This window comes from Microtus oregoni, unplaced genomic scaffold, assembly GCF_018167655.1.
Source record: "Microtus oregoni isolate MIOR12 unplaced genomic scaffold, Mior012 000044F_ref0000062, whole genome shotgun sequence".
NCBI lineage: Eukaryota > Metazoa > Chordata > Mammalia > Rodentia > Cricetidae > Microtus > Microtus oregoni.
Window position 1 is genome coordinate 5,120,670 of NW_024543218.1, and position 7,289 is coordinate 5,127,958.

A 7,289-nucleotide genomic window follows, 5' to 3' on the forward strand; every position below is an offset into this window, starting at 1 on the left:
GAAAAATTCCTTTTGAAGGGTGTTTCAAGGCTAAACTTGTTGGGTGAAGAACATTTTCAGCCTCCAGCGTCATAAACACAATTTTATACTCACTACAGCTAGTGAACTGAAATAATTCTTAATAAATGTAGCTCTTCTTTGATATCATCTCTTTTTTAAAAAAACTTACATTTATGTGGGTGTATATGTGTGTTCACATGTATGTTCCACAGTGCACACATAAGTGACAGAGGACAAATTACTAGGGTAAGTTCCCTGCTTCCACCATGTGCTCAAACCTGAGGACTGAATTCAGGTTGTCTGGCTTGGCATCAAGTGAGTTTAGTAGAAGCCTTTCTTGAAAAACATTTATTTCTAATGTCACAGGTCTTCCATCATTTCCAAATTTTGGTGAATTAAAAAATCAATTCATCACCTTGCTTGTATAAACACACTTTGCCATGTGTCATTTGCCCACCAAAGTAGCCATTTGCAATAGCTACTTTTCTATTGATGTGATAAAACACTATGACCAAGGCAACTTATAGGTGAAATAATTTATTAGGGCATATGGTTCTAGCAGGTTCGAGTCCATAATTGGTAGCAGGAACCAGAAGATGAACAAGAATAGAGAGAGCAAACTAGAAGTGGTTCAAGTTGTTTTACTCTCCATGCCTCTTCCAGTGACATTCTTCCTCCAACAAGGCCTCAGCTCCTGCACCTCCCCTAACAGTGCTACCAAACAGGGAACAAATATTCAAATGCTTGAGCCTATGGGGAATATCTCATTCAATCCACTACACGCTTGCTCTGTGTTTTAACATCTAAGTGATCAATGCACTGGTGTGCTTTAGCTTGCCAAGAGTAACGATTTCATTCAAAATATCAATAAGCTCTCACAAGATGTGCAAAACCTAGTATCATATTCCACATACCTCCCATATGCCTTACAAAGCTAAGTGCAGTTGATTTACATATAGTGAACATTAAAAAATCATAGGTCTAGCACAAAAATGTTTGATAATATAGATATTTACTGCAGAATTTGTTTTAAATTTTTTGCTTATTGTGTGTGTTTATAAGTATGTGCATGTTATATATGTGTGCATTTGTTTGGGTGTGCAAGAACATGTGAATGTATGCAGAGGACAGAGGTTGACATCAGGTGTCTTTCTCAATCATTCTCTATTTTTGTCTAGAAACATATTTTATTTTTACTTTGTTTGTGTGTGTATTTACACATATGAGCAAGTATTCTTAGAGACCAGTAGGGGATGTCAGATTTATTTTAGAGACCCTGAAACTGGCAATAAAGGAAGCTATGAGCTGCCTGCCATAGGTTCTCTGTCAAATTCTGGTTCTCTAAAAATACCAGAGTCCTCTCTCTTGCTCCTCCACCTTCTTCTTGAACTTGATATTGACTAATTAATCTAGGCTGGACAGCAATCCTATGGGATCCCTGTGTCTCTACCTCCCAAGCACTGGGATTATCAGCTAGTTATACTGGTGTTAGGGATCTGAAGCAGTCCTCACACTTCCATAGCAAAAGTTTCACTAACTGAGCCATTTCCTAAGCCCTGGATGAGAAATCACCATGGAGGAGAACATAGATACCTTTGCACTTTACAAAGTCCTTAGTCAAGCAACACATAACTTTCACAAACTGCTCTCCTCTCCCTAAGCCCCCTGCAGCTCCAACAGTCTCTACTTCATTCCTTCATTTTACAGGAAATAGACAGGAAGTTTGGAAACTCCAAATATCCAATATCCAGACATATTTACTAACTTCGTTCCCTTGAACATACCCAAAGTATAATTGGATAAAATGTAAAATACATGGTGTATTTTAACATTTCCTCATTTCCCCCACACAATGGGCATTACACTGAGGCAGAGATGGATCTGAGAACCCAACATATTCACAGATACAGGCTTATGACAGGCTCACAGTTCATGCTGACACTGAAGTCCCCTGTCTTTAGCTTTTTTCAGTGCAACACTGGTATGCATTCTGTGTAGAAATGCCAAAAGTACATGTTGGTTGCATTAGTCAATGAATAGACTATTCACAGTGAACATTATCAACTGGAAAACTTGGATTAAAAAGGATTGAAACTTTTGCTGCCCAGGAAGTAAATCTTAAAGACCAATGGGATCTTATTTTAGAACATGAAATAGAAGAAGGAAGGAAGGGAGGAATGAAGGAAGGGAAAGAAAGAGAGAGAATGAAAGAAAGGAGGGAAGAAAGAAAGTAACAAAGGAAAAGAGAGAGAAGAGAGAAGGAAATACAGGCAGTTGCTTTAATAGTTATTAATGGTTGTTGTCAGGCAAACAACTATTGACTGAAGATGAATCAGACTAGCTATAAAAAGCATTTGGGTTCTGGGCATGGACGGAAGAGAAAAGGACCTATAACTGCTCATAAGCTCACCAAAGATAGTCTGCTAATTAAATATCAGAGTGTTTACCTCCAACAGCCATTATGGGAAACTAATGAACTTGTTCAAAGGATACAAGCGAGTTATCACCCGCTTTGTCAGTCAATAGAGCTGTAAAGAAGCAATTTCCATCTCTGTAGGGACCCACAGGTTCATTCAGAAGCCACCGGGATTTAATTAGCTTCAAAGCAGCCATACTGAGTGGTAAAGTTTAGCCATCCACCTTTTTGTCACATGAAAATCATTTTTAAATATAAAACAGAGGGTGAAGTTGTGCATGCCTCTATGTATCATTCATTTTATCTAGAACAGCAAGGAAAATTAAATATTAAAAAAAACAAGGGTCTATGTCGAAATGGCTATAATACACTCAGAAAAGAACAGGAGAAACTGGTTGAACAAAAGAGTAATTGTTCCATATGTCACTTTTAGAAAGCTACAAAGTATGGCAGAGTAATAAAAATCCAGTGCTTTCTCTCTACCTTGTCTATGTAGCTCTGGAATGTATAATGGTTTCTATAAGGATGTATTCAATTTTAGAATATTACATTACATTTAAGGTAAGCATTTACCATGCTATGAATAGCTGTATTTAAATATTTTGTTGCATTTTAGTGTGTGTGTGTGTGTGTGTGTGTGTGTGTGTAATATGTGTGTGTGCAGATATGTATATGCACTTGGATGCAGGTGTCCAAAATGGTTCTGCCTGTACCAGGCATTCCAGAAGATTGTAAGTTGCCTGACGTGGATTATTGGGACCAACTGGGGTCCTTTGGGAGAGGTGTTCATAACTGCCTATAACTTCAGCTTAGGCAACAAAGCAGATAGGAAGCGTGTAAAGCCACCAGAAGATAGGTGAAGGGCCATGAAATGCCATGCTCTATATTCAGTACCACCACTGCAATCATTAATTTGCATCTGCAGTTGCCTGAACTGTGTCCTACCAAGTCAAAGCAGAAAGAATTTGCCTTACCTTTGAACTAGTGGCTAACGGTAGGTTGGGAGAGGGAAAAATCACTGTCTTTAGTTATACACCTACTGCTGAGCCAACCAGGCTCCAGCAGACAGTTCCATTCCCATGGACAAACAAACGGCCCTGGGTAAACTCAGTGGGTCACAAAACAAAAAGAAAAGATGAGAACATGTGAGAGAGTTGTAAGCAGGAAAAGGGTAAATAGGGAAGGCAATGAAGTGACAAGTGTGATCACTATGCATGGCATACACATGCAAAGTTGCATAAAGATAAAATTAATTAATAAAAAGATAAGGATATTTCTGAAACCTGCACATACTATCATTCTTAGAACTTGAATTAAGTAATAATAAAACTACTGGGGGTAAGACTAAACTTTTCCATCTTTCTTCCTTACATTTTTCCTTCCTTCCTTCTTCCTCTTTTCATCTTTCCTTCCATCCATCCATTCTTCTTCCTTCCTTCTTTCCATCATGAAAGTTTTACAGTCATTAAGCAGTATTTCCTCACTGTACTCTCCCCTCAGTTCCTGCTAACCACCACTGAATCTAACCATTCTAGGAATCATATCTTAGTTTTTGAAACTGTTGTAAGGAGGACGCTTGTTGGTTCACAGCTGCTCAGCCCCAAAATAACCACACAGAAACTGTATTAATTAAATCACTGCTTAGCTCATTAGCTCTAGCTTCTTATTTGCTAACTCTTGCATCTTAATTTAACCCATCTCCGTTAATCTGTGTATCATCACGAGGTCGTGGCCTACCAGCAAAGTTTCAGCATGTCTGTCTCCTTTCTCCCAACATTTGATTTAGTTTTCCCTGACTACTTAAGTTCTGCCCTGTCAACAGGCCAATACAGTTTCTATATTCACCAATGGTATTCACAGTATACAGAGGGGAATCCCACATCACCTCTCCTTTTCTGTTTAAATTAAAAAAAAGGTGTTATCTTTAACATAGTAAAATTACATATAAGAAAACAGGTATTAAGCAAAATTATAGTTATAATATTTATATCTATTTTATGCTTTATCATAACTAAGGAAAACATCAAATCTTTCAAATATCTTCATAATATGGCATTTAAATTATTAACTGAAGACTTCATGACAATGAGACACCTCTGCTCCTGGCAGCACTAATTACTTCAAGAGGAAGATGGACATTGAAGAAGCACATTACGGAGTTTGCTAGCCATTTGGGCAGGAAACTGCTCTTGCCTGGACTGCTTCATGAACTGGACATGAAGGACCTGGAGAGAAATGACTTCTGAACTTGCCTAAAGGTGAGACAATCCTTTAGGGTTCCTGCTTCATGAAAGAGTCTGCTAGGCATTCTGCAGGATACAGAAAAAAGTGACTGACAAATTACCAATATAGGTGGCACTGTCTTTGAATGTCCTGCTTCTTGGAAAAGTATGAAGGATACTATAGGCCTGTAGGCTGAAGATGGATGCCCCAATGGTACAGAAGAACTTTGGGTGACTGTCTAGACAGCGAGATATCTCTGTCGATTCTAGAGTTTTGGAAGTTGCTTACAATGCACTTCCTGTTTACTTAAGTAATACTATATCCTTCTGGAGTCTTTGATGGAGTTGAAAAATACCTATCTAACTGAAAGGTAGTCTCTATATATCTAGAAAATCTAACTAACATGACTCCAAGCTTGACTATTATAGATGATTCTCTATTAACCAATATTTCTTAATTATACATATAACCAAACTAACCTAAAATTTGTATCAATAAACCAAGATCCATACCAATGCAATCTCTATAGCAGGAAACTAGAAGGAAATACCATAAAAATGTAGCTTATGGACAGCAGAGATTTATTTATCATGGTCTGGATGCTGGGAAGCCTAAGACCAAGGCCCTTGACAGATTTGATGTCTGCAGAGACTCTGTCACCAGAAACAGAAATACTGCTGTCTACTTATATCCTCAGGGGTGGTAAAGAGATCAAAGTATGGTAAGAACAGGAATCCTATTCATAGGGGAAGAATAATCATCCAAAGGGCATCACTTCCTAATACCATTAATTTGCTGAATCTTATATGCTTTGAGGTATAGAGCAGTATTTATCCCTTAAGTCTGGTTTCAAATCCCCTTAGTATGTTTTCAAATCCTATCCATGTCATATCACGTAATCAATTCTTATTTATTTCAAAGGTTAAATAATATTAATATACTATATTAACAATGATATATAACAATATAATATGTTACAATATTATATTGCATAATATAATATACAATAAGATATACAAAAATATATAATGTTAATAATATATGATAACAATAATATATACTATATGTATATACCATATATTGTTTACCCATTTGCCCATGGACCTTTGTGTTGTTACCACATTATGGCTATTAAAAATGAGGCTTCTAGGAACACCAGTGTGCAAGCATCTGTTTGAGCTCATGATTTCAATTACTGGCATAAAAAGCTAGAATAAAATTTCTGGTTTTAAAGTCATTTTATTTTTTATTTTATTTTTTTTAACAAACTTAATTCACTTTTATTTTCTTTGTATAAAAACCCTTATGTGGTGGCCACAGATGGAGCCTGGGTCCTCTGAACAGAGACTCTGGTGTGGGTTTTCACAAGATGGTCAGTGAATTCCTGATAAGGAGACTTGGTGAACATAGTCTCTTTCCAGAGGTCGGAAGTCATCAAAGGTGGCCTTGGCAAAGTTGCCCAGGGTGGCAGTACAGTCCCTGGCTGATGTGTAGCAGTCATCAATGCCAGACATCATCAGTAGCTTCTTGGGCACAGGAGCGGAGACTATGCCAGTGCCTCTGGGGGCAGAGATGAGACGCACCAGCACAGAACCACAGCGGCCTGTCACTTTGCAAGGAACAGTGTGGGGCTTGCCAATCTTGTTTCCCCAGTAGCCTGTCCGCACAGGGACAATAGAAAGCTTGGCCAAGATGATGGCCCCTCGGATGGCAGTGGCTACCTCCTTGGAGCGCTGGACACCGAGACCTACGTGACCATTGTAGTCCCCAATAGCGACGAAAGCCTTGAACCTGGTCCGCTGGCCTGCCCTAGTCTGTTTCTGCAGGGCGCGATCTTCAGAACCTCATCCTTTAGGGAAGCTCCCAGGAAAAAGTCAATAATCTCAGATTCCTTAATGGGCAGGGAGAACAGGTAGATCTCTTCTAGAGACTTGATTTTCATGTCCTTAACCAGGCGGCCCAGCTTGGTGACGGGAATCCACTCCTTGTCTTCAGCTTTACCTCTGCGAGCCCCACTGCCTCAGCCTCCGGCGACCAAGGCCGGTTCCTCACACCGCTGCAGCTGCCGAATCCTCCTCGGAAGCCGCCATGGTTTCCTAATCCTGGGCCCCGGGGGCCTCCGGGCCCTCCCGCTGCACCAGCGTCATCCGCCATTTGGTGTTTTCCAGAAGAAGAAGAAACTTATTTTATTTTTTATTGATTTTAGTGAGCTATACATTTTTCTCTGCTCGCCTCCCTGTCTCTCCCCTCCCTTTCAACCCTCTCCCATGGTCCCCATGCTTTCAATTTACACAGAAGAGCTTGTTTTTCACTACTTACCATGCAGATTGTCTTTTACCACTTACCATGTAGACTCTGTATGTCCCTCTTAGTGTCCTCATTGTTGTCTAGGTTCTCTGGAATTATGATTTACAGGCTGGTTTTCTTTGCCTTATGTTCAAGACCACTCATGAATGAGAACATATGATAATTGTCTTTCTGGGTCTGGGTTACCTCACTCAATACGATGTTTTCTAGATCCATCTATTTGCCTGCAGATTTCAAGATGTCATTATTTTTCTCTGCTGTGTGGTTCTCCGTTGTGTAAATACACCACATTTTCCTTATCCATTCTTCAGTCGAGGGGCATTTAGGTTGTTTCCAGGTTCTA

At 39.3% G+C, this 7,289-nt stretch overlaps 1 pseudogene; it reads right to left on the reverse strand.

The window, feature by feature from the left end:
• Positions 1 to 5,942: 5,942 nt before the first annotated feature.
• LOC121434632 lies at positions 5,943 to 6,793 on the reverse strand (annotated as a pseudogene).
• Between the last annotated feature and the right edge of the window lie 496 nt (positions 6,794 to 7,289).